This window comes from Nipponia nippon, unplaced genomic scaffold (genome assembly GCF_047370975.1).
Source record: "Nipponia nippon isolate SJK-2023a ecotype South Korea unplaced genomic scaffold, ASM4737097v1 scaffold_9, whole genome shotgun sequence".
NCBI lineage: Eukaryota > Metazoa > Chordata > Aves > Pelecaniformes > Threskiornithidae > Nipponia > Nipponia nippon.
This window is the reverse complement of record NW_028262413.1, coordinates 20416217-20444124: the sequence shown is the minus strand read 5'-3', so window position 1 is coordinate 20444124 and position 27908 is coordinate 20416217. Positions and strand designations below refer to the sequence as shown.

The following is a 27908-nucleotide window of genomic DNA, read 5'->3' as shown; positions in this document are numbered from 1 at the left end:
TATACTGTAAAATGCAGCACACAATCCACACAATCGCTTGAGGGAGACCAGTTCGTCCACACAGATCCTTTGGTATCCTCCAACACCACCACGATAGCTCAAACAGCAGTAAAACATTCAGGCCAGTTTAGCATCCCCCCTTCCAACAGACTGATCTATAGTTAGCAAGACAGATCGTTCATCAAGCCAGACTCTCGAGAGGTTGGGGGTGAGGTTCAGGAGCAGAGTTATCGGTGACTACAGAAGGACATACCATATTCCATTATCCTCACCAGTAAAAAACTCTTGTACTGGAAGAGAATTTGCTCTACAACATTTAAGTCTAGATGCTTGTCTGTCAGTGTACCTGCTCCAAATTTGAACTGCATACCTCACTGTTCAAACACTTTTTAGCAGGATTGGCATAAAGAAGAGCAATAAGCTGTATTTTCTTGTAGTAACGCACAAAATATTTCCAAACAAAAGTCGGGAAGACACACAAGGTAACTCTGCTCTTCCTAACTATTAAGTGGGGTGAACCCTGTCCCCAATACCAACATTACCCTCCAGCAGGGAATGTGCCCCTTCACAGAAACAAACAGTGCTGTGCTGATGATGACCCAGCCAGAGTACTCTTAAACAGTACTGAACCCTGGCTGAAGACTACGAATGTCTTACCAGACCATCACCAGAATCAAGGAGATGCCAGCTCCTGCCAGTTCGCAGCACCAGAGCACCGCCACCTGAGGATGCCAGCACCGGAACAAGGAAGTGGGAAGAGCAGGGATGTCCTCCTTGACAGTGTAACTTAAGGTGACAGGGAAACTAGCCTCAGAGGTCACCACACACCTGACAGCTGGGGGCAGAGAGCTGCATTGCAGTGGGTGTGAGAATTACTGCAGACGGCACCACAATGTTGATGTTCCCACTCTTTATAAGCTGTCTTGTATGGGAACACTGGCAATTCTTCATGACTCACTAGTAAAGCTGTTTTCCAAAATAAAAAGGAGAACAAACATTTAAAATTGTGATGTATTGCACAGCGAGAAAGCTGACTGCATTAAGCACTGTTGACTCATGCCTTCGTTGTAGGCAGCTTGTACGTCCATCTTTCCGGCATCACCTTGCTGCGGCTCCTAGGACTGTGGCCAGCCCTCAGGACCTGCGGTGCTGAAGACTAAGGCAGGCAGCCACGGACAATTCTGGAGCCAGGCCATAGGTGAAGGATAAATACTGACCTCAAGGTCATACTGACAAAAGTTGGACTTTCCCTTAACAACCCCAAAGCAGTCAGGAGCAAAGTACAATACAAAATACCAGGCAAGGGGACTACAGCATTTGGTCAATGGGTACCTGTTGACTGCTTCTTGTGAGCTAGACTTGTTAGCAAAAAGCAGCAGCTAGCATCCATGCTGAAAAGCATGGTGTTTTCTAGTCATGCTGGATTGGGTGACCCAACTTCTACAGAAGAAAACCCAGCCTAAGAAAAAACATATCCAACCCCCCAAAAAACAACAACGCATCTCCCACTGTGCTATGAGATCAGCTTCCCAGCACAAAAGCTGACCCACAGGCCTGAGACACGTCTGTCTCATCAGCAGAAAGTGGAGATGACCCCTGGGACCTGGGCAAAGACCACAACTCTCCAAGAACCTGCGGCAACATTTAGGATGTAACCAGAAACATTTGGCCAGCGTGGTATCCAGGAAGCTACAAACCTTCCTAGCCTGCTTCACCACATAGCTTTGAATCCTGAGCCTTCCCCTGCGTCTTGTCCAACACTTGAACTATTACCAAATACAACCCTTTTTGGACACGCTGCCCTCACCAAGGCAAGTGTGGCTCTTCAGGTCAAGGCCAGATAGTAGAATACGATGCAAAGCATGCATCAAAGCAAAACAGAAGTCTTAGGAAAAGCTGCTGAAGAATGCCAGCTGAGGAAGAGAATGCCAACAGTGAGGGTGGTGGAGGAACAAGGCCACACAGAGGACAACATGCACTAATAGGTGTGCTCCACTCTATGCCATGAGCTGAACAAAAGCACGCTTCCTTCACCAATACTTTTCCTGCCTCAACGACAGGGCACAAATGCAACTGCTGAAGTGTGCACAAGGAAAGAGCCTGATGTACTTTAAGACAGAGTTTGATTGAACTTACAGAAAGGGCCACACAGAAAATAAAATTAAGCTTGTAATGTAACTCCTTAGGCATACCCTATGTTTCTGACTCCTAGAGATCTGAAGGAAGACTATTTGTGCCATACTTCTATCACACTAATCACAAAGCTTCAGCACTTCAGCCAGTAGTCTGTGAGACCAAGAATTTTCTCCTCTTCTCTTCCTAAGAAAGGAGCGGAAGCCAAGCCTTTTCAGCTCTTTCTGAAGAAAGAGAGGCTGAACTATGCACTTTAAACTATGGATGGAATGCCTAAACCACTCGTTAAAACCAGTGCCTAGATCTGGGGTTAAAGGCAGCTTTTTTCTTAGAGGCCAGATTAGCAGGAATTGCAAAGGCGCTTCTGCTGTCACCTACGCATAAAGCATGGCATGCTTTCAAGGAGGGATGAGGTACTTGGAACTCCTTGCTAGGCATCTAGACCCAGGGCACAGACAATACCTGTTTTCTCACACTGGCATGCTACAGTGGTAGCTTCTCTCTTTTTTTTTTAAGCCAAGCTTTAGCACAAAACAGAGCATAGGGAACCTCTGTCACATTTAGCAACATATGGAGCAGGTGCTCTGCAATGTTTTGTGAACATCTGTTACGCAGCTGTCTGCAAGCGAGGGTAACCAAAGCCGGGGCTCAAATGGCGTCTTCCAGCTTGTACTCCTGTTCAGCCTGATGCTAGAAGAGCTGGCACCACTGCGATAACATCAGGCTGGGGAGCAGGAGAGGACTGCACATAACAGGAATGATATAAGCTGATTTCATTCCCTTGCTGCTCTTTTCTCCAGGCTTCCTCTTCTTCACTGGAGAAATGCAGCACATTGGCCAGAGGGCACAGGCTGCCTGGGGACCTGCCAGTCCTTGTCACTGCTATCAGTGTCACTGCAAAAGGGACTCTGGAGGAAGGTCCAGCCCTGGTCTGGTCATCACCACTCTTTCCTCTCCATAGGCAGGGAGGATGAGCGAGAGGGAGCTGAGCTGCCGAATCCTGCTGCACCTTGCCACAAATACACCCTGCCTCAGTAGTAAAGGGCACCTTCCTTTTCTGTTCAGAAGCGCTGGCTTCAGTCCAAGCCTTAAGAGTTTCCATAGCAGCAAGACCTGATCGAATATGTACATTAACAAAAGGTTGCTTTATCAGTAGCAGCCCAGAAGATTTTCTTCCAAGCTTGTGCCTAGGAGAGCAGGGTCATCCAGTATCGGCTTTGCATTTTATAGGAGAGATGAGAATATGACACATGCTTTCTAGAGAAGAGCTTAGGGAAGATCAAAGCCTGTGAGGCCTCATTCATTGCTCAGCTTTCCGTTAGATAATTTCTAGCTTCTTCATCTCATTTACAAAGAGGAAAAAATGTCTCTGCTGGACACAAGTTATTCTTAAACTATTCCAACCCAAACGCTGCCGTTCAGCATAGCTCTCAGATCCAACAGTCAGAGATAGTTAGAAAGGAACTTACTTTCAACAGTCACAAACCATAAGGAATCAACCTAACTCACCAAGAAAAGACATTTCTTGAATTCACACTAGTGAAGGGGCTCAGAAAAGTCATCAACAGGCTCATCAGCAGAATACTGTAGTCCTTGCATTCATAGCGGGGGGGAAGGAAAAAAAATTCACATTAATCCCATTGAAGAGGTTTGGCTAAAAGACTAACTTGGAAAGAATTTGTAACTCAACTCATAGACTGAATAGGCAGAGGGAACAACTTCACCTCCTGCCTCAAAAATCCTAAGTTTTCATTAATGCTGGTAATAAAGCATACCTGCTCTTCAGTCACAGACCTTGGCCTCCTCCCCAACAGTGAGACTTAAATAAGCCAGCCACATCCCTTAGGAAGTCCTGAAGGACTGCTTGATCATCCAGGCAACTCCACCCAAATGCCTCCCCAGCAGGAAGACAATGGAACGACTATGCTGAGTTCAGCATGAGGAGGAGTACGTTCAGAAACACTGCACTTTCACATCAGGTGTGGGTACCAAATTCTACAACCTCAACAGCATCAGAAGGTGGGACAGATGAGCAGGTAAATGCACCACAGTAATCTGCTGACACTAAGAGAATGAGTCAGAGCTGGTGATGCATGTGCTGAACCAGAGGGCAAACACACCACACAGCAAGCCACTGCTGGCAGAGAAGGGGAAGGTGCGACTTTGTGGTAACGTGCACAGAGCGTAGCCAGATGGATGGCACTGGGGAGGACTGCTCAGCGCCAGCCCCACTGAACAGACAAGAATCCACCGCAATCAGGTGAGTCGCAGTCTCAGGTCTGTGCCACAACAGGGGCGAAGAGAACACCTGGCACCTCCTAAGTCAGTTCTTACCTCATCTTCTCCTGGTTAAAAAGGCCCCAGAAGTCCTTGGAGGTGTCAAGGCCAGAGCCAAGGAAGTCAGTGTGGCCTAATCACCTACAGAGGAACTGCTGGCCCGCAAGCTGGAAAGATGCTGTTGTCAAACACACCAAACAGAGGTGCAAGCACCTCTGAAGCTTGAGCTCCCCCTCACACCTCCACACAGACTCGACAAGTAGAAATGGTTGTGCACCTTCGGCTTGTGTCCCTCAGGCTCCTAGCCAGTACAGACACCTGGAAGGCTGGTGGGAAGATGGGATAAGATCCTCCCAGCTTGCATAAGAACAAGAGGAAACCTTCAGCAAAAGCACCAAAATCCCAGAAAAGGGAAGTACTTGTGCAGCAATAAAACCAGTTTTCAGGCTTGAGAGGGTGGTTGACAGGAACTGAAAGGAACAGTCAATGTGCTGCATCTTACACCTGTCACACAGAAAGCAAAGCACAGAGGCCAAAGTAAGGATTCTGCAACAGGAAAAACAGTCAACTCCCCCAACTCAAGAGCAAGGGCACACAAATACTCCACTTTCAGACCATATGTGGGCTGCCAAAGAAGAGAAAGAAGGGGCGTTTTCTGGCTCTTTGCCCTCCACCATCTCATAAGGAATCCTCAGAAGATAAGGGAAAAACAAAAGAGAAAAAACAAGACCTGCCCAGAAAAACAAAATATAAAATCTATTTGAAATTAAAAGTCAAGCAAAATAGTTTCATCTACATGCACTTCATGATTTTTTTTCTGCTTTCAGAATGTGTAAAAACATTGAATTAAGGAAGAAACCCTACATGAACAGCTAGACCTCCAGCTCTCTCATAGGGAAGGCAACAGTCAAAAAACATACATCAAAAGCTTGGTCTGCACATGGAAAAAGTGCATGTTGATACTTTATTCATCCACCACGTTCTCTCTAGTTTGGTAAAACAGGGCAGATTTTGGGGTGGAGACAACTGCTTGTCTTGGTTGCTCTTTAAAGTGATCCTCCACAATGAAACCAACTCCATCCAAATGCCTGGTTTAAAAAAAAAAAAATCTAATATTATATTCAGATTTCTTTTGGCACTGATCAAGCCAAATCAGTTTCTAATTCCTCCTTCAGTTATTTCTTCAGACCATGGTTACACAGGTAATCCTTTGACAGCTGGACCAGCATGAGCAGCACCCTCCCAGTCAACTCTGCTGTGCTGGTACAACTGTTTGCAGCCTCACCATGAATCAAATGAGGGAACTGATCACAGTTAAAAATAAACCAGCACTTTGTTTTGTTTTTTTTTTTTTAAGGATTACTTTTCAACCCAGATCAGATCCCCAAACTATTGTGCAGCTGTACAAACAGTTGTATCAACACAAGGTGCCTGAATTGCTGATGGTTATCCTTGTGCCTAAAGCCAACGTTTGCATTCCCAGCTCACCTCTTACTTCACGGCTGCTGTAGAACAGGATTACTTACTGAACTGAACACATAGGGTACTTTATTGCTGCAGCTCACAACAGCGTGGAGGGTCTCTTTAATGAGACAAAATGAGGTCACACTGATGAGTATCCTACAAGTAAGGCATGGCTACTGAGCTCCCTTGAGCTGTTGCTTGTCCTAAATTATATGTCAGTTTTGCAGTCTGCATGCTGAAATAAACATAAAAACATGACTAACAAAGTCACTGATGCAAATGAACAGCTTTGGACCAAGTTCTGAAACAAAACTCTCCTAGAAATTGCATAACCATTAACTATCTTGGTGATCTTCCATTCAAAAAACTCAAGCTTACGTGATGTGCAGATTCCCACTGATTTGAAGACTGTGACATTCAAGGAGTGAGGAGTCTATCTGCAGTTTTGGCAACTCTTCAACTGCAGCTGAATTTTAACATAGAAATACAAAAAGATGGAAAACCAAAATAAGCACTAAGCAATGATAAAATGCTAGCATGCTTTAGAAATGACCATGAGAGAAACAGACTGAAGGTTCCTTTCCCAAATTACCACCTCAAATAGTGTTTGAAACAAAACCAACTGAAAATACTTCCTATTTGATGGCTGCCTGGCAACCTACTGGAAAGGACTTGGTTCTCAGTTCTCTGCTTTCAGCTGGTGACAGGTATCCACATCAGACACACACCATTATGTAAGGCCTTCTCATTGAAAACAAGGCACAAAAGACTGGATAACCATTAAGATTTGACTTCTGGAACAGGGTAGGAGGCATGTTAATGAAACAGCTTCAGGAAACAAGATTTCTACAGTTTCTATTGTCTCTGCTCTAGAAGGCAAGAATCACAGTCTCTAAGCTGGTCAGCAGCCTTGTTTTGCAGATATCACCAGATCAATCCATGAGGACACAGAAAACTAACAAAATCAGTATTTGGCAAACCTTACCCTTTGTTCCTTAGCATGCATCTCAGGGTATAGTTCCATGACAGCTTAAATAAATATAAGTCAGCACTCTTCATACCCATCCTCCCTCCTGAGTCAGCATTGGCACACACCTGATCCTGCTCAGAAACTAGCCTGGCAAAAAAGTTAACCCGGAAAAAAAAAAGTTGTTTTTGCCAATGTGGCTTCCTGAACTGGTTTAGTGCCAGAGCCGAACGAAAGTAAAAGGGAAGACTCATCCAGCAGGGGAAAGGCAGGCAGAAGAGTAGCAGTGCCAATTTCATTCAGCTTCAACTGTCCTGCGACCATGCGCTCAGAGAACAGTCTCACCCTGACTTTAAAGAGACATGAGTTGCTGCTCCCAGCAGAGAGATCGTTCCAACTTTTTCACCTCTCTCCTGACGTCTTCTTTACACCAGCATCAGCGCTCTTGCAGACAGCTAGATTAAGTACCTGATCTGGTAGGAAACTAAAACAGCAATATATAAAACAAAACAAAAAGCCTTTAGTTTTCAGCCAGATCAGGTCCCTAACAGATCTGACTATGAGGTTCAACAATCCCCTTAGCATCAAAAGAAGGGAGAAAGTGGGAACCTGTAACTAAAGGCAAGGAAAGGAAAGGCTGAAGTTCAACTTCAAGCAACTGCAAAGCTGCACTCTTACTCAACATAATAAAAAATATCACAACAGGACTATGTAACATTTGTACATTAAAAAAATCAGCAATCTAATTCTTCATGTTTTAATTTTCCACAACACACCATTAATACTTAAAACGCCCTATTTCCTCAAAAATAAATCTTTAATTTATTTGTTACCAGCATTATCTTCAGAGCAAAAGAGCTACTAAAAATATATAGGGGAGAGTGAGAAACAGCCTGTCGTGATTAACTAGGGCATGACAAACAGCGGCAGCATGTGCAAGCAGTACCAGGGAGCAAAGCCAGGAGGAACACTGACAACAACATTATACAAACAACGTTAATTCACGAACAACAAAGAATTCTTAGAAACTGCTGCCTGGGTTGTGTCCAAGGCTCTCTTTACCTTGGTTAAACTATTAAGAAAGTCACTTCAGAAAACTGACCACTTCTGAACAACCAAGCTTTTTTTGGAAGCAAGAGCTGATCCATCTAAAGAGCTTTATGTAGGAAACCACTGCAACAGTTACTGTGAAGTGATCCATAATAAACTGGCTTCAGCAGTAACGCACACAATTTAAATGCAGGTACTAACCAGAGTACTTGTCAATCAATATACCAGAGCTCCCTGTGTGCTGTCATACTCAGAAAAGTGAAGGCCTCACAAGACATTTTGCAGTGACACTAAAGGTGACACAAAGCTAGAACTAGTAATTTGTCCCCTGCCTCACCATGAGAGGGGTCTTGTGGCATCACAGCTCCATGTACGTACCCCTCATCTGCTGGAGACCAAACACTTCACCATTCGCTGTGCGCTGAGACACCTTAACGCTAGTGACATTATAGGGTCTTCTCAGAAGAATTTCATGTATTCATAAGGTACATTTCACGACTTTAGCCTGACACCCATTTCCTCATGATCAACATCTGTTTTAGCTAGCTCTTGTCACTGCTTGCAACACCTAACTCTGGACACAGCATTGATCAAATGGTGGATTCCTGGGAGACCTAGTTTTGCCTCAGAGATGCAGCAAATTCAATTTCTGCTTGTCATCTTGCTGCCACTTGGACGACAGCACACTCAAAGAACAGTCTGGGTAACTTCCATACACAATTCACTCCTCCAGAACTCAGAGTTAAAGCTGTGGCTGCCTCTTGAATAAGCAGCAAGTTTCCAGCACTACTGTATTTGGACAACCTTGCAAAAAAAGTAGGTCTTTTCAAAGAAAACAGTATGTTCATGAGCAAATGCTACATCTCTGTTCCAACAAATGACTAGAATATCATAAATCAGAAGAAGTTTATCTTAATAAATTCTTGACTGCTGACACTTAGTCACTAACACTGGAAGTATTTCTCTAAATATCAAAAACACATATTAAAGGATTTTAAAACACTACGAAAATTCAGTAAAGCCATCATTTAGGATGGCATTTAGACACCTGAATTTCTCACAACTCTCCAGTACAAGTAAAATATGGGTGCGACAAAATAAGGCAAAGGTAAAATTGCAGTGAAGCTGCATAGTGCTAAACAGAAGCACGTGATCCCATTTAGATCAAAGCATACTCTAAGTGTCTCATGAGTAATAGACTAGTATCTGTACAGAATAAGACTTCATAACGCTGTCACATAAGATTATCAACCCATATACACACAGCTGTCTTCTGGCAGGTAGTCTCTGCTTGTGCAAACCTGAGACAATAGGAGTTTTACAGAGGTCAAGACTCTTGCAGGATTCATCTAGATCTATTTTCTGCTGCTGTGAAATGAAATATGAAAAAGGGAGAGAAATTGATCACAAAGAGGCAGAGCTTCGCACAGGGATTGTTTCTCACCCCGTAAAAGGTGACCTCATGAAGCCTCTTTGACTGTCCTCTCCTTTAAGAGGATTATAAATCCTACCCTTGGGAGACCTCTGCTCAGCTACTGGCCCGCTGATATTACACATTAATACTATGTCTTGTCTCTTCATTCTTAGCACCAGAGAGATATTAGAAGAATTTATAAGGTCACTGCTCAAAGATCAGGACTTTAAATGGAACCTCTAATGCAAGCAGGGAAAGCCACAGCCAGTGGCGTTTGGTGGGGACTCTGCTTTGTGGCTGCCACATGCCCAGCTGCAGGTCTGCTTAGTGCTTCCCTGCTCAAACACCAGTTCAGTTTATTAGCACAGGCTACTGACTACCATTGGAAGCAGACATTTAATCAAGGAACAACTGAAAACTGGAGATCATCATAGGCTAAAAAATTAGGGCAAGTCTAGTGAATGCAGGTCACAGCTCCACAGCTCACACACAGACTGTACCAAACCGAAGAGAGTCTCTACGAGCACGAAGCCCAGGTGTATTTGCAAGAAGTGAGGAGCAGCAATGCACTGCAAGAACACACTGGCATCTCAAACGGAAAGCCAAGGAGTAGACTGCAGCAAATTCAATTACATAAATCTTTGTTTTCACAGACACCAGGAACCAAGAATTTGAGGACAATTCTTCCCCCATTCTTCTGGTTTTTTGCACCTTCCAACAAGACACCATTTGGACATTTCTGAATGGAGTCTATGAAGCAAGTCCTGAATGATGCCTAGACAACAGTCACCAGGAAATCATTTCCCTTGCTCCTTAACAGCACACAGATGTGAAGCCATCTATGCTGCCATGCAGGTGAACATACACTGTTTTTCCCTCATAAAGTAATCAAAGTTAAAATGCATTATGAATTCCATAGTTACAAAAACTGCAAAGACTAGACATGAAGAGAAACGTTAACAGGTAGGAACACATTGCCAGCAAGGATGCAGAAGCTGTGAATGGAGATTTAGGATGAGATTAGACACATATACAAGCTAATCCCAACGGATACAGTCAGTTCTGATTTTGGACAAATGGTAAAATGTTCTCAGAAGGAAAAAAAAGTATGTGGCTAACACAACAGAAGATCTTCTTAGATGCATCTCTAAGAACGCTCCACGTTTTTGGCTGTTTCAGACTACACAGTGCAACAGCCAAGTGAAATCAAGAGTTAAGAGTTTTAACCAATAACTACAGAGAAGCTACAGGGTTAACCACAGAAGCACAAAAGCCACAAGGAGCTAAACCCATGAAGAATTATTACAAAAGCAGTAAATGCAGAGGAGCTCAAATTACATTCCTTAAGTAGTTTTGATAAAATAAGAATGATCTACAGCTTTCCAAGAGACCACTAACTGAAAGACAAACATAAGCAGCTTGCGGTGAACTTGGATTTTTAGTATCTGTTCCCAGCTTTTGAATTATGATGCTTTTAAAACTGAAAAAACAGCTTTGATTAAAAAAAAAAGTCAGTTGCTGCAGATAATTGATTTCCACAGAAAAATCCACAACTAGGACAAAGCAGAACTTCTAATTGCTATTTTTAATTCTGCAGTGACAAAAAACCTCGAGACAAACGTTATGCAAGACCATTAACCTCTTTGCTCATAACTGGCACCTTAATTTAGCACACTACCACACTAGATAGCTTAAACTGAATTCTTATTGCCAAAGCATACCGCTGGCTGCAGCAAGGCAGTAATAGCAATAATGGAAAGGAAAAAAAAAATCCCAAAGCAAACATCATATACTGAATTTTTCAATTACAGTTCCTTGGACACACCTGATCCTGTCCAGCTCTAATGAAACAGTATTCCTTCCAGATTGGTAATCCCAAAAAGATTATTGATGCTCCCTAGTATCTTAGGAACACTGAAGAGAAATCAAAGGACGCAGTAGATCTGGACCGACGGAAAACCTCCAGCTCACCTTTTATACTAGGAAGTGGGTCAAACCCAAAGAGGCTGTAACCTGCTGAAAAGGAAATTACTTTACGTTTTGAGCGACTGTTTTCCTTCTTTACAAGCTAACCCCTCAGCATTCCACATATATCCTCCATGGCGGTTTAAGTCAGCTATGACTAAAATCTCCAAAACTGCCATGTATTGTACTTAACTGTAGTTCAGTGGCTATCACATATACACGTATGACTGAGTGAAAAACAAAACAAGGTAGTCTTGAAGAACATTCATGTCAAAGCACCCCCCACAAGAAAAGACATTAATCTTCTACACTGATAATAGGCAAGACTGATGAATTTCAACCAGACAGCCTCTTAAATACTGTCTTCCATCCATTCTTATCACATTGTGGCAAAGAATGACATTCAGAAGAAGACTGATTAAGAGCCTACTTTCAGAAGCTATCATACTGCTGTGTGGAAAGAGCTCTCTCTATGAATCACCAGTTCATCCTCCTCTGACTCCATTTGCTCTTCAGAATTCCCTGATGTGCTTGAATTCATACTCCACCCATCCAGACTGCAATGTCCCAACTTGCATACAAGAATACTGTGGGAGACAGCATCAAAACACTCAGTGAACTTAAGCTAAATGGCCTCCAGTGCTCTTCCTCATCCACAAATCCGATTATTTTATCACAGAAGACAATGAGGTGGGTCAGGCACAACTTACCGTCAGTAAATCCATATGACTGTTCCCAGTCACATTCCTTCACATGCCCAGAAAGGTGGGCCAAAAGGACCTGACCCATGACTGTCCCCAGGACTGAAGTGAGGCCAACCAGCCTGCAGGTCCCTGGATTATCCTTTATGCCTCTCTTGAAGACAAGAGCAACATTTGCCTTTCTCAAGTGATCAGAGACGTCCCAGCGCCTCTGTGCCTTTTCAAAGATGGCCAAGACTGGCATCATCATGACAGAGCCATCTCAGCACCTTTAGGTGCAGCCCATCAAGTCCCAGGGACTCACATGGCTCAAATTCTCTCAAGTAATCCCTCACTGTTTTCATTTGCTTCTGATTGCTGTTTCCTCTTTGAACCCTGCCTCTAAACACAGGAGCCTGGGAGACCTTACTGCTGAAGACTTAGGCATAAAGAGCTCTGAATACCTCAAGCAAGTCTGTGCCAACCATCACTCATTCAGCCACCTCATTCAGCAGACTCTTTGTTTAGCCTTTTACTGCTGATGCAGAGGTAGAAGCTATGTCATAATTATCAGGGATGTTGTAATAAGCACTGTCCCGCGAGAAAGCAGCTGTTTCCACAATTCAAAGACAGAAATGCAGACTAACGTAGCTGAATTTGTTCTGTCTGTATTCCAGGTTGTCAAAGAAACCACAGGTCTCTCTGCAGGATGTAAAACCAACTTGCTGGAGAGTTGCATGACCCCATTTCTAAGACATTTGGCAAAAAAGCCTCCCTCTCACTGTCAGCCAGGCTGAGTGAATTTAGCAAAGGGAAGTCGTCTCTGTAAAGAGCAAACCTAGGCCCTCCTGAAAATCCCTAAGAAAGTTTCATGGAGAAGCTTCTTTTCAGCTTTAATTAAAAAGAAAAATCTAGATGATGGAATAAGGAACTAAGATTTTTACCCAGTTAGATACCACCTAGCCAGACTGCTTTAGGTATAAAAATGGAGATGCTTTAGGATGACTCCATATTCTCATTTTTACATGCATAATATCTCAGTGTATCAGATGGGGGGGAACAGCAGGAGAAAACTCAAAGCTGCTCTAACACTCCCCCAGAGAAAGGAGAACCAAAGGACACAAAACGCTTGCAGCCTAGGTCATTGCTGCAGGCTTCTGGCATTAAGCAGGTGTCTCATTGTGCCATGCTCACACTGCCAAAGCGACGGCAGTGCCTGCTGTGTCTGAAAGCTAGCACAGAAGTCTAACACAAGCAAACAAAAGTACATTTTATTAGACTTCAGAACTCACAAGTCTCCCCTGCCCCCTTCTGGGAACACAGTGGATTTGAAAACTTTAATATCTATTTCCAATGATAAAATTGTTTACTTGGGCAAACAACCAAAAGAAAACCAGAAAGAGCTTTTGCTTCAAGCAGGAGTCCCCTCAGCAAAGACATGGACATTATTAAGTACACCTCCTTCAGCAGCAGAGAGACTCAAACTTGGTTTTCTTTACCCGTACGCTGAAGCCACTGACAGGAGCTCATGCCTGCCAGAAAATGGCCTGACAATTCACTACAGCTCAACTGTTATGACTAAGCCGATTCATTTCTCAGGTCACGACGCAGATGCGCAATGCAGGCTCCCTGTCCTTTACCCAGTATCTCCACTACATACTTCCCCAAAATAAAACAAAATTTACAAAAATAAAAGATAGCAACTACAGCAAAATTTGCATGATATGCATTAACTGCTCATAAACCTTCTCCACAAATTACGGAAACCACATTCTATTAAGCTGCTAACTGAGATCGGACTTAGGCAAAAATCCCTTTGCAGTGACTTGCCACCCCACATATTTATGTTGAGAACTTAAATGCAGAAGATAAACAGACCTCATTAGGGCCAGAGGAGAAAAATCCTCCCACCTGCCTCTTCCTACTACTGCTAACAAGGAAAACATTGTGCTACTGTTTGTCCATGCATTTTTGCATTTCACAGCGTTAAAAAGAGTTGCACTTTCCTCTTCACCTCCAGAGTGCAGTCCGGCAATACTCTGCTACTCAGAAAACTTAAGCAGCTATTCAAACACTTTTCCTTTGTCTCTGCTTTGCATGTCAGCTACTGAGGAGGAAAGCTAAGCAAAGACCCCACATCCCACTCCCAGCTGTGACAAGGAGAAGGGAATTTCCAAAGGAATGGAGCACGGCTACAGTTAAGCAGACATTTAGGACCTGGGAAGAGCAATGTTTCTCATTTTGAAGAGACTGACCCCGCAGTAGAGATCCAGGAACTCTATCCAAAGAGCACATTGTGAGAAAAGACACGTTCCGTGCTCTCCCCTCCCTTTGCAAAGTCAGCTGGTAAGGAGCAGAAGCTGGCTCCAGTACTCAGGAAGCAGCACAAATGTTTTGTTTCCTAGGAATTAGGACAACATCAAGATTTAAACCTATCAAGTCCAAGAGTTACGCATCAAAGCCAAACACAAACTTGCCATGAAGAACCATCACAAGCAAGCTAATCTCACCCTTAAGGCCTTTCAAAACTAGCATTTAATTTGGTTCGCTTCAAGCTCACTGTAAAGCAGCTTTACAATTCCTACGATATGCTGCAGGCTGTGACACCACTCTGATCCATCTCCTCCTCAGATCTATACATTGCCCTTTTACTGAGCTGTCTGAGAATTAATTATATGGAAATGAATAGTGTTAGATAAAGGGATTCCAAGCAACTGGCTCTCTTAAAGGAACCGAGGACTACAGGAGACTCTCTTCAAGAAATCTGTAGCAATGGTCATTCAGTACAACTCGTGCTGTTAGAAAGAGAACGAGCTTAAGATCCAAACAAGTAAACATCAGTACTACACCCACCTTCTCACCTGTGGCCAGAAACAAACCTACGCTTAGCCATGGCATGGGTTCTACCTCTGCCTCTTGTCACCACTAGACCACATCAGAGTAGCAGCCTGACCTGAGGAAGTTCTGCCAAAACTGCAGGTGAGACACAAACAGCAGCTTTGAACAAAAAGATTGTAATACATTGTCTGCATAAGCTCCACCTACCCCTCCATGTAAAGCAAGGCAGTAACAGTAAACTTCACAGCCTCGTGCAATCTGGAATTTCACTACCCAAGAGGACATTAATCTCACATATGCAGGCAGAGATATACCAGGGCATTTCGGCAGTCAGAAGGGAGTTTGAGAGTGAATGCAGGGGCACATACATTAGCATTTTCTGTTTCTCTGTCTTAATGCAAAGATAAAAGCTGAACAAACATTTTGCTTCAGCTACACTTGCCTTTTTCTACATGGAGAAGCTGACAATATTTATATTTGGCAGGCCCCAAATGGCATCATGTGTTTTTACTGGACAGCCCAGCTTTTGTCTGAATACTGTTAAAACATTTAAAGCCAGGAGAAATATAGCAATTCTTACATCTCTCCGCTGAAGTTTAATAGGTGAGCAAAGTGCTCAGTTGATTTGGTTAAGATATTCTTTAGATAATCATAATCTACCTGAGGTCATCCAAATGGAAAGAAAAGAACTAGGAATAGGCTACTGGTTTTGGTGCTTCCATGGAATGTTTCCATGATCTTGGTCAAACCATTCAGTCCTGGTGTGCTTCAGCCATTGGGAAAGCAGCATTTCAGAAAGGAACAGCAGGATAGTCAAGTAAACCATCTGTATAATGTCTTGAAAAGACCGGAGTTTAGTGATAATTTTATTTTCCATGATGCCCTTCCACTTCATTCCAACTTAGTCTTACCTGATAACTAAATTCTCAAGAATTTGTGTCCTAGTCCATCAACAATTGAATTGAGTTTGTTAATACAGACTCAAATTAGGGCACCTCTTTCAAGTGAATGTGGTGCTGTTTGGCTGAAGAACCGAACCCTTTAGCAACTTTTCTGCTCAAATGGCAGAAACAGAGAAGGACAATCTAGGAGCACATCAGTTCCACAGAAAGACTTAAGAGCATAAAAGCAAGATTATCCAGACAAATTCACTTCACCCTGGTAAACAAATTCTTGTGCCAAAAGCACAAGGAGCAGCTGTTATCTAGTGATTTGTTCTGCTAACATAGTTCCGAGACACTGATATTAAACAAAATTTGGGGCTTTCTTAAGCATCTGAAAAAGGTCACAGAGGCAGAAAAATCCAAGGCAGTAAGATGTACACTACTCCAGATTATATCAATGCTCAGGACACAGCTTTATTTATTGTATGACAAAAGGGAACTGCAGGTTGCCCTGTGATGCCGAGTGGACACTCATTCTGGAACAAATAGAGCAAGTTTTGTAGGGATAGGTGAAATCTTTTATTAGACCAACTGATAGAGGATGCCCTCCTCTCCCGCTGCAACCCCTTCTATTTTTACACTGCTGATGAAAAAATTAATTCAGCTGGAAAAGACATATTTCAGGGCCTTACTTTTTCTACCTAATCCTTCTTTCCTTGGGAAAAGCACTAGTCACAATGACAAAAAAAGTACTCACATCACTGTCTACCTTCTCAATACCCCCAGCAAAACAAGCTTTATTTTAAAAGTGTGGTTTTATCACTGTAACTGTATCTACATTAAGGGATTCCACTGGCAGAGCTGCACTAGGCAAGGATGAACACGCTGATTAATGCAGCTGTCTCAAGCATTTGTAGCAGAAATGACCTTATAAGCACGTCCACAGGGAGTTAAAGCCACATAATCACGTTGCCAATCCATGCCCCCTACTTGATGTGAGTTTAATTTTCCTAAGCAGATGACCCTTAAGGGTCACAGGCAAGAAAACGTGAGCTATAACTTCCCAACTTGACACTCCATTGTGATTTTTTTTCCCCATGAGAAAGTACCAAATGAAGAGGGACACACATATACAGTACATTCTCTTGTATGGTCAACCCACAAAAAAAAACAACACACACAAAAACAAAACAAAAACACAGAGAGGAGAAGGAAAGAGAAAAATATGAGCTCCATGTTGGGGGGGGGGGGGGGGGGGAGGAATCTCAATGCAGGTGCTGCAAGAAAGTAAACAATGCCATGGAAAATACAGGGATAAAGCGCAACATTTGGTTTTTGAAGTTTTGAATAGGAAATAACTTAAAGCTTCTGTCATAACAAACACATTTTAGACAAAGACAGTGCACTAAAGCTAGCGCATAATTTAAGTAATATATGATATAGTATCTGATGGCCCTTAAAGCTAAGGTAGCAGATTTTGTTTGAAACTAGCTACAACTCTAAAGAGAATTTCACGCAAGGATACTCTCACATCCCTTGTAACATTAAAAAAATCCAGTATGGCAAAACATAGATGACAGACAACTCAGGGTCATGGAACGGATTTTGGTCTGGGCCTTTTGTTATCCTGTTACTTTTCTGGGAATCAGCATAATCTGCAAGACTCTCAATCACTCATACTGAAAATCTTAAAGCTGTTAAAATACCTCAGGGGTTGTTTTATGGCTTGCAGTATGCTTGAAAGGTAAAGGGCAAAGAATTAAGAGAGATGCACCCAGCCACTTAGAGTGAAAATGAAAGGCAATCTGAACCTGAGGCTATCTTCTCAGAAGATACATGAATTGGATGGCTAGTCACAGCTTCAAGCTTGGCAAGATGCTATGCGTTTTGAAGGGCAAAAACCAAGACTTGGCATTTAAAAATGTCTGCAAGATCATTTTACCAGACCAGGAGCCAGCACTGCCATCCTTTGGTGCCTTCTTATGGCAAACCTCACACTTCCAAGACATCCAATGTAACTTTGGCTTTCCAAAAAGAAATATCCAAGGAGAAGGGAGCTCCTAGATGCCAAAGCAGCAGTCCCTGAGCACAATTCACCCTACTGTATTTCTTAAGCTCCTTCCAGAGGAAGCGATCTTTAATAATCCCAATCTTCATTGTTACTCTCCTTATACACTGACATTGGACAGCAGGCCTCTCCGAATACTCTACCACACCAGCCAGTTCTGTTCTGAAGGTCTGAAATGAGAAACTCCTCCTTTTCAAATCGAGTGAAGAGTCAGACAAACGAAGCCTATATTTAACTTCCTATTCACCGCAGCAGTTGCAAAAAAGTTCCTGTAAACACTCCACAGGTCACAAATCTCCAATATCTTATCTAAATGCTAAGCTGCTGAAGTAGAGCTCAAAGCTCTTTCCAACAGGCTTTCTAGAGCGCCACTTACGACTGAGGCCACTGGCTAAGTAACAGCTGTAAAGCCAAAGCAAAAAGAAAGTATTTGTTAAACCTGATCTATTGTCAAATTGGCTTGCGTCTATTTATTAAAGTGCAACACCTGCGCATAGATATAGATATATATATATAAAAATAAATAATTTGCTTTTGCCCCGTATGCTAAAAAAAGCACAGGACACATTCATTTGGAAGACACAGACTGTGGCAAGTTTGCTTTTAATAGCAGGTCTGTCTCAAGTGTATAAAAGCTACCTTGATTTTTCACACCTTAAATTCCTCTAAAGATACTGCAACAACGTGTTGCAGCTTCTATAAAACATGAGTCTGACAAATCAGATGTATTCTCACAGCCATTTAGGTTACCATATATCATGGGCCCTATATAGCTAGAGAAAGCAAGTTTACTCTTTAATTTTCTCCGGTTCAATACAGTGTAACAGGTGCCAGGAGCATACCCTCTCAGACTGAAAGACACAGACTAACAAGCACTATGGGTAGAAAGTAACATGCAGTTCTCTTCTTTGAAGATCGTAAGAAAACTGCAAATGATAGCAAACCTGAAACAATAGAAGCTGCTTTGCACTCAGGGAAGCGTCAACCCACCAAGCTCACTACCACAAGACACTGACCTTATCAGAATTTTTAAAAGGTTTTGAATTTTCTTCTTGCTGTCATGTCACAATAGCATGAAGTACAAAAAACACAAAGTCTGGAAACACTTTACAATCTAACTTGTTTAATTGCCAGGTTTTAGGAAGATATTTTAACTGCAGTGAATAAAGAGCTTGGTTTACTTTTAACTGGTGAATGACACAACACCCTTAACTATTTTAACTAATATTTGAGTCAAGCTGCATTTACAAATCAGAATTAATTTTTAAGACGACTGGTTTTTGTTATCAGGTGAACCAAGTTGTCTGTATTCTCAAACTGCTGAAATACATATGAAAGTGCCAGTCCTAAGGATGCTACACGACTAACAACCAGAGCACAGGAACAGAAATACCTGTGATCTTACTTAACTAAAGCTAAGAATAATTAAGGGGAAAACCAGAAACCCCGAGTAGTGCTATTACAGGAAAAAAATATACCTGCGTGCATAGCACCTGAAGAAGAGAGTGAAAACTATTCAGATTCCACATGGTGCACAACAGTGGTACTTATTCAGTCTGACTAATGGAGTTAGAGGTTTTCTCTCAGTTCTGTAAAAATAAAAGATGCATAAAGCATGCTTGATAATGCTCATTGGTTCAGATTTAGCTTACCTTCAAATTTTACTAAGTGTATTCAGGTCAACACTTGTGGTAAGAACGGCAAAATATTAAGACCTCAATTACATAAACAAGATTTGTACCCAACCAAAGAAAATGCCACTTGCACAGCGTAAGAAAGAACACTCACAGTATTTGGTCTAAATGGGAAATAAAGCAAACCATTCCAATATTTGCAAAAGTAAGGGTATCAATAATAATTTTGTATATGGTTACATTTAATCTAAGCAAAATCTGCATATTCAAGATTAACCTGATGTGGGTTTTATTGTGGGATGTATGGGGGTGTTTAAGAAACTATCTAAAAAAACCCTGCATATGTAGTGTTTCAACACAAACTGAGCTTCAGACAGCTTTACCAATTCTTTTGAGACAGACTCAAAAGACTGAAGTTAAAAGGTCTTTTTTTTCCCCCCTACATTTGTGGGCTGAGAGAACCAACCCCCGTGAATCTGACAGGCATATCTTCCTCAGATCTGCCATGTAGCTTTACACACAGACCACAGTTCAGAAAAATGAAATCTGCCTTCCACTAGGCAGCAAGTGGTGTGAGGGCCTTCCAAAGCTCCAGGACTTTACCAGTTTTACTTACAATCCACAACAGTACTCAAACCAACACAAGAGCACAAAACCTCATCTTCTGCAACAGCTCCAACATTTTCACTGAAGTTACTCTTTGGTTTGATTCAACCACTAAGACACAGGACTATGTAGTCCCCTAGGCTTCCCTCCCAAAACCTTCCTGCTTTAAATAACTCACTGACATCTGCATTCACTGGTGCACTGATTTTGGTGCTCGAAGCTGCTTATCGCCTATAGTTAGCTGTAATGAGATCATGACTGCCTCCCCACACGTGCTTAAGCTGCTTAGACAGTACTGTCAAAGGACAGAGAGCAAACAGCCACCCCTATCTTCTTGTGCCTTTCTAAGATTTCTAAACTCACTTTTTGAAATGTTTGACAATACTTTGATACTAACAGTGGACAATGCTCATCGGAATTAAAGATCACATTATATTTTGTATAAACCCACTCTGGCAGCTTAAAAAATGGGGGAAAATGCAGCTCAGCATAGAACTGGGGGGGCGGGGAGAGAAATGTCACAGCAGAATATATGAGCTATACAAAAGCTCACCTTTAGATTAGCACTTAAGTCAGTTGTGACAAAGACACAGGAGCATCCCCTGCAGAGAAGGCACTGCATCTCTCCTCTCCCTACCCCAGGAAGGTAGCTGTGGAGCTCGGCACCTTTGGTCATTACCTGTTGCACTTCAACCTAGCACAGACCATTAGTCACACAGGTCAGGGGCCTCCCCGCCAGAGAAGTGAACTGTGTGACACAACCATTATTTAAACATGCTGTCTCTCAAGAAAACGAGGTCATTCAAGTCCGCTGGCAAACAAATGCTTACACCACAGGTATTACTACTGAGTCATATCTTTGTTGATAAAGAACTGGGGGAAAATGGATATGCTAGACTTTCTTCCAAATTTAGAACAGCACAAAGTAACCCCTTTCAGCCTGGAAGACTATCAAGCCAGCCCATCATCTTTCAGCAAACTAACTTCAGAACAGAAAGGAAAAAATAAAAACCAGACAATGATGGAGTTCTGAAATCATCCTAAGATAATTCAGCTGCAATTCAGCCACCTAAATGGCCAGAATTGCTACAGCGTAACAGTTAGCCTCCAAATCTTGTAAGCTTAGTTCTTATTACAAAGAACTGTCACTGATTTGACTAAAAGTTGACAAATATAAAACGGGACTGAGCTTTTTACTCAGTTCTAGTGCACTTACCTGGACATTCCTGTAGTATCCTCCAAAGATAAGAGCATACCTCCCACAAACCATATCTACATATACTTACTTGAAGGGTAAAATTACAAAGCGAGAGGTAAAAAGCAAGCAGCTTATTTCTCTTTGCATGATATTTAAGGTGGCTGCATATGTATTCTGGGCAAAACAGAAAAAAGTTACCTCAGAGACGTCACCCAAGCTCTCCCTGTTGAGCAGTCAGTGGAATATGGAGCCAACCTCTCACAATCAAGAGGGAGTAGGACGCCAGAAGCAAGTCAGCCTGCAAGATGTTGTATGGAAATGAGTTAGCAAGTGCTAAATTAGCTTTTATTTAGATCTTTACTTGCTCATCAATTCAGAAAGTTTGACAGCATGCTTTCCGTCAAGTCTGGGACAGTGAGCTCCTTTCAGGCTGCAAATGCTCTCACTCATTCTAGGCTCTGACAGATGCTCTTTACCAAACCTACCACTGGGGCTGAGGGCACCACTGCCCCCACCTGCAGTGGTCCCCTCATCCTCCCTCCATCCCTCAGCTGAAGTTTACCAACCAGCAGGTGGAGCAAAACAGGATGCATGCCTGTTTTTCACCTGACCTGGTTCACAAGACACTAATGGGTATTAATGGAGAAAGGTTGAAGCATAGTATATTAAACTGTGGCAGCTGAACAGGCACTGCTGTAGGCCCTAATACAAGGGAGGTAGTGTTTGGCAAAGGAGCAGGACAGCTGGTGGAAGAGATAACCTTTCTAACTACAAAAGCTAAATCAGAGACAGCTTATCTATCAGAGCTCTCAACCACATGTAGTTACATCCTACCAGGACAGGCACGTTACATCTCATAACCTTTCTCACTGCTTTCATCAGATTTGGTTGACACAGATCTTCTATAATACAATTATGGCAGCTACACCCATGTTATTTTTTAACAGAAACAATTGCACCAATGTTAACTACCGTAGATAGCATTAGACAGATAGAGAGGCACCCTATAATAGCAAAGCTTATTCCTTTACCCCCAGAGAAGGGGATAAAATCATTTGTTGTGAATGAAACTGACCACATACTGACAGGGGTTATGCAAAATAGAAGAAAGCTTAAAGCAGCTTGTCTTTTATACACAGTTAAAGCCACTCAAAATGCATATAGACAAGCCTACAGAAATAAATGAAGGCAAATGACTTGCACCTTAGTACTATCTGCAGAGTAGTTTGCACCAATGGGGACTATATAGGAAGCACTGGCACCCCAACACGCCAATTAAGAGAACTGCATCTATTAGAAAGTACATCTACCCGAACAGCACACTGGGAAAGCCAAAAATAACAGCTGCTGCCACATCAGAACAGCACAAGCACTGCATACAGGCAATGCCTGCAAAACAGAAACTAAGCAGCCATGCACAAACACTTCCTCTTCCTCCCCCACCACCCCTACAACAGCAGCAACAAACCTGAGATTAAACACTCAACAGCATCCTGCTCTGCATTCCTGTCACATCAGGAATATAAAAAAAGGGAGACTGCTAGCTGCTCCTCCATGGATCTGAAGGGTTCCTTCCATTTACAGCAAGTAATACAAATACTTGACATGATTGTTGCAGAGGTTTCTGTTGCATTTTCTTCTTTTCTTTCACTCCTTCTCTCTAGCTCACCCATTTCAGAGCTCACTAGGGACCCCTTGTATTTACTAGGCTTGTTTTTGATACATGCCTTCTCAAAGACTGAGAAGTCAGAAATAAAAGCAATATTCCTAGGCAAGTCACATTATATAAACAAGCAAGCACAGAGCCACGGCTCTACTGAGCTGTCACACACACACTCTGCAAGTCCAGTTCAAATCTAAACCTGCCCAGCACGAAGACAGACAGTGTAACACCATCAAATGCAAGAGTAAACAAATAAGGCTGCAGTTTTCTGTCAATACTAACTTCTGAGACTATACATCCCAGCATTAACACTCAACCACAATGCACGTCTCGAACACATTACAAGCTAATTCACGATGGGCAGACCGGGGGACCCCAACAGCAGCAAGTGGAGTGCCTGGGTCACAAGGCAATGCCTGAGTAACAGCCCAAACAAGGCCCCTATCAGATTTTCTGTGGCTTCAGTATCTGCATATCAAACACTGACGGAAGAAACATACCTCCTCTAGAACACAGGCTGTGAATATTCAACTTCAAACTTACCACCTACATTTCTTATTACAATGGAAACCACGAGACAGTGCCACCCCCTACCTCAGCGTGCCAGTCAGAACTCACCAGATCCACGACAACCTTTAGGCACAGAGAATTAACTAAAAACTGAAATCTAAAAAGACAAGTGATCAAACCTTTTTACAAACATTTGGTGATCCACTGAACCAAAGAGACTGTCCTGTAAGCAGATGGTCAACAAACAGCTCCAAGCTTGTACAGGGCTCGTCATCTCGCACTACTCAAGCTCAACAAGGTCACATTTTCAGAGCTTGATAATTCTACCCAAAATGAATAAGCTCCAGACATGGGGGAGGGAAGGAGAGAAGAAACAAACTAGGCAGCTCAGAAGGGATGAGAATAGCATGCAATGCATGATTAAGAAGAAATAATGCTTGTTCAGAAGGCTAATTACCTGATTAAGGGTGCAAGTACTACTTCAGCCTGGGCATTTTTCGACCTCTGAGTGCTTGCTATTTAACCTTGACTTCCAACTACATGCAATGCAACACAGAGTAACTTGCAAGTCAGTTGACTTACACAATCTGCCATGAGAGGAGATCCCAAAGCACATCTAATTTTGCTTTCTAGAATATTTTTATAAGAAGGACATGCCCAGTACTGTCATCTTGATGATGAAGCACACGATGATACTATTCACAAAAGTAGCAGGAAAGAAGGATGGACGCTATTGTTCCATTTAATTTTTAAATATATGTAAATATGTATTTTAAAATTATATTTTTATATAACTAATATATAAAAACACATTGTTGCACTGTTCCACAGTCACAGTGCAGGTTACCCTGAACAAGAACAAGACTCCATTCCACCACCAGCCCCATGTTCCCACCATTGCCCCTTGCACCAGCAAAATCATTTAAGCACCCACAAAGCTGGGGAGAAAAAAAAAGTCAGTTTGTCTTCAGTTTGATCAGTTCATAAGTCAGGGAACTCTGACTCCTACCCACACAAACACCCCAGCTGGCACCAGCGACAGGGTAAGAATCCTGTTGGTTGCAGTCTATACCTAAATGAGCTTAAAGTGACTGTGAAGCTACACACAGGAGGTGGCACAACCAAAACTCCTGGTGACTGGAAGCTGATCCTAGAAACTGTCCCCTTTCTCATCTCAACAGTGAATTGTACTCACTTGCTCTTTTTCTATGTAAGAAACATACAAAACTGCCACAAGGTGCCTACTGGATAACCAGAGTAGAAACTAACCAAGGAAAGACAGGTGCACTGTTCAGAAGAGGGTCCTACCAGCACATCCCACCTTTTCCACCCCTGGGGTCATCAGAGATTCCTATGGTAATGACCTCGTACACATCAGCTTCCCCCTCAAGGAGCCAAGGATCACTTCCCCTGCTCTCCCAAAAGTCCTTATTAGACAGGAAACAAAGGCAAGGCTATGAAAAGGACACTTCAGATCCGCTTAACAGGCTCTAACCAGGGTGGCATAGGCTGTTCGTTCATGTACCTGGAAACGGTTGTGCTGAAAAAGCTGGGGAGAGTAAAGAAACACTCTCTAATGCTATCAGAAGAAAAATTAGCATTAGGACAATTCAAAACATTGACAAAACAAGAGTTTTATGCAGTTGAAACAGCAACCCAATGTTATCTTGCTATATACAGAGTTCACACTTAATCTCTTCAAAACGCACCACTTTCCTTCCAGCTCCAAAACAAAGCACTTACCTTTGGTCAGTGCTAAACTAACTAACTCAATCTCAATAACAAGAAACTGTTACACAGGATTAGGATGTCCCTAATAGACCTATTTCGGGTTATAGTGATGACATCTAATAACTGATATATCTAATTCTAAAGCGCTTCCAAGCTCCTGACAGAATTTCTGTAAAAAGGAAATCAAAGTCTTAGTTCAGTGATATATAACAAGAATATAGTATTTTTCTCTATCAAATATCTGACCATAGGCACATAGGTCCATGTATCAGCTGCAGGTGACAGCTCAGCACAGAGACTTGCACGAGACATTATACTATATTATTCTGTGAGACAAGCTACCAAGTTTACACAAATAGGCCTACCGACTATAGAAATATTACATTAAGAATGAACAGAGACCCAAGCCCACACCGTTCTGCCACCATTCAGTGCTTCCAATCTTGGAATTCAGCTTCAGAAGCTCTGAACACCAAGTTAAGCTAGGTAAACTTGAAGGGAGGAAAAGCAGGTGGAGCAGAAACACAGCAAGACAGGCTGAAATGAGAAAGGCAGCAGATACTAAAACATATTGCTGGAAAGAAAAATGGGGGCCTTGCTGATTCAGAGCTTTAAGATGGAGGGACACTGAACCTGGCACCAGTTTAAATCTAGAGTAGCTGAAAACTGAACAGGAGTCAGTACCACCTCTCCTAATCCAAGTCCTACTTGGAAACCCCAGGGAAGGTTGTTGATTGCGGCCCAGGTCTGCAGACCCATGAGCACCTAAGTCTCCAGGGACTGCCAGGCATCTTCCAGTAACCACTGGGGCAGCCAGCATGACCAGAGCCTTCCCGCACCCCCTCCTCCGCGGGGGTGGCCGTACGCTGGGACGCAGGAAGGGCCCCCAACCCCACCAGCTTCCTCACCATGTTGGTTTCATGTTACCACCGCGGTTTGCCGAGTTCCTTCCTGCGCGCTGCCCCTGTAGAAAGAAAGGGCACAAAGGGAGGGGACGCTAGATCCGCTGGCCGGGCAGGGCCCCGGGCAGGAGCAGCGCGGCCCTGCCCGAGCACCGCGCTGCCCGCGGGCTGCCCCTGCCGAGCCCAGCTCCCAGAGCTCTCCCCGCGCCGCGGGACCCCCCCAGCTCTTCACGGGGCCGTGCCTGTGCGTGCCCCCTCCCGAGGGGCCGCGCCTGGCTCTCCTCCTCCTCAATCGGACCGCGCCGGGCTCTCCCACCCGCCCTCACGGGGCCGTGCCCGGTGCTCCCCTTCCTCCCCTCACGACAGCGCGCCCGGTTCTCGCTCCCTCCCCTCACGGCAGCATGCGCGGCTCAGCCCGCCCGCCCCTCAGCCTTCCCCGGGCTCTCGCTGCCGTGGCTCACCGGGGCCGGCCCTGCCTGCCCAGCCGGAGGCCGGCGACACCGGGCCACCAGCGCCGCCGCTCCCCGCCGCCCGCTCCCCGCCGTTCGAATCAACAACAAGATGGCGACGGCCGAGGGGGCGGAGCCCCAATGCTGGCCGTCATAGCAACCGCGCCGTCCAAAACCCGCCCCCCCGCCTCTTGCGGCAACCAAAGCCGAGCCCCGCCCATCGGGGGCGCCGTAGAAAAGCTGATAGGTCGAAGCCACCGTCACTCAAGGAGAGAGCCGCCCCGCCCCTTTCCGTGCGCGAACTGCCTCCGGATGGCCGCTCACGTTAGGTACACGTGACGCCCTCCAGTGCCCCGCCTTCCCGCGGGCTGCGCCGTTTCATTGGCTACCCGCGGCGGAGGGGTGGAGGCGCTCGGCCAATGGGCACGCCGGGCGCGGGGCGGTGCGCGGCGGGAGCGCGCGGGAGGCTGTGTGAGGCGCGGCCCGGCGGGGCCGCTGTCCCCGCTCTCCCCGCTGGAGGCCGGGCACGGAGGCCGGCCTGACGCCTCAGCCCGCCGCATCCGCCCTCCCCCGGGGCCTTGGGCAAGTGCGGCGGCCCCGGCGGGGCGGCACATCCCGCTTGGTGCGGTGCATCCTGCGGGGTCAGCCGGGCTAAACCCAGCTTCCCCCGCTGCGGCCTGGCCCCAAAGAACTCCCGTGGAGCAGCGAGTGGAACGTGTTCGCACACCGATCCGGTACAATAAAGGGTTAATTCCCGAACGGCCACAGTTCGGTGGGCTCAGGGCAAGGGGACCGCCGGGCACAGTCACACAGGTGACCCCTCTTGGCTGTGAAATTTCATGACTGGCGCCTGCCCTCTCCCTCCTCCCTAGCCACCTACTGAGAGTAGCCACCTACTCCCCAAATCAGTCTCTTTCCTCTTACCCCGCCAGCGCTTAGTTTCCTTGGGAGCTGCCGGGGAGACTCCTTTCCTTTGAAATTCAAATAACCAGTTTCCCACCTCCCTGGTGTGACTGACTCCTTCAAAGCGCTCCCGCTGGTTCGCCAGGCCCTGCTAACTCTCCTGCAGCATGTTTGCGCTTACCTGCGCGCCCGCTAATTCACTTTTCCTCCCAATTAAGAAACGCGGCCCCTCTGCCGGCCAGCTGTTCACCCACCCGCTTGCACCCAGGAGTGCTCGAGCAAGGGAGAGCTTGAGGGGGACATGGGACATGGGGCAAAAGTTTCCCAAAATTACCTATGATTGAGTTTTCTTGCTCCAGATCACATCTCTGTGGAGGACTGCCCTGGCTGGGTCACATCCAGAGATGCTGCCATGACTGGAGCAGACCCTGCCAAAGCCCTTGGCACATTTTTTGCAGTGCCAACCTCAGCCCGGGGCCAGTGTTGCCGTAACCGCCATCCTGGTCCTGGGTTGTGCCACCCACATCCCTGACTGGAGACGGCGCTAATGACCGCCACAGCCAGCAGTGGGA

The 27908-nt window shown here is 44.4% G+C and overlaps 1 protein-coding gene across 7 annotated transcripts in view; it reads right to left on the bottom strand.

The window, feature by feature from the left end:
- Positions 1-26580, bottom strand: part of IP6K1 (inositol hexakisphosphate kinase 1) — a 39370-nt gene extending 12790 nt beyond the window's left edge. For 3 of the 7 annotated variants that reach the window (XM_087743327.1, XM_087743330.1, XM_087743331.1), the window contains exons 1-3: positions 26446-26580; positions 25991-26046; positions 21377-21476 (exon numbers count right to left, since the gene is read on the bottom strand). The gene's annotated coding sequence lies outside the window, so the exon portion shown is untranslated. Of the gene's footprint in view, positions 1-6252; positions 6341-19218; positions 19330-21376; positions 21477-25990; positions 26047-26445 lie in introns of all 7 variants that reach the window. The other 4 variants (XM_087743328.1, XM_087743332.1, XM_087743329.1 and 1 more) reach the window with 2 other exon arrangements.
- Between the last annotated feature and the right edge of the window lie 1328 nt (positions 26581-27908).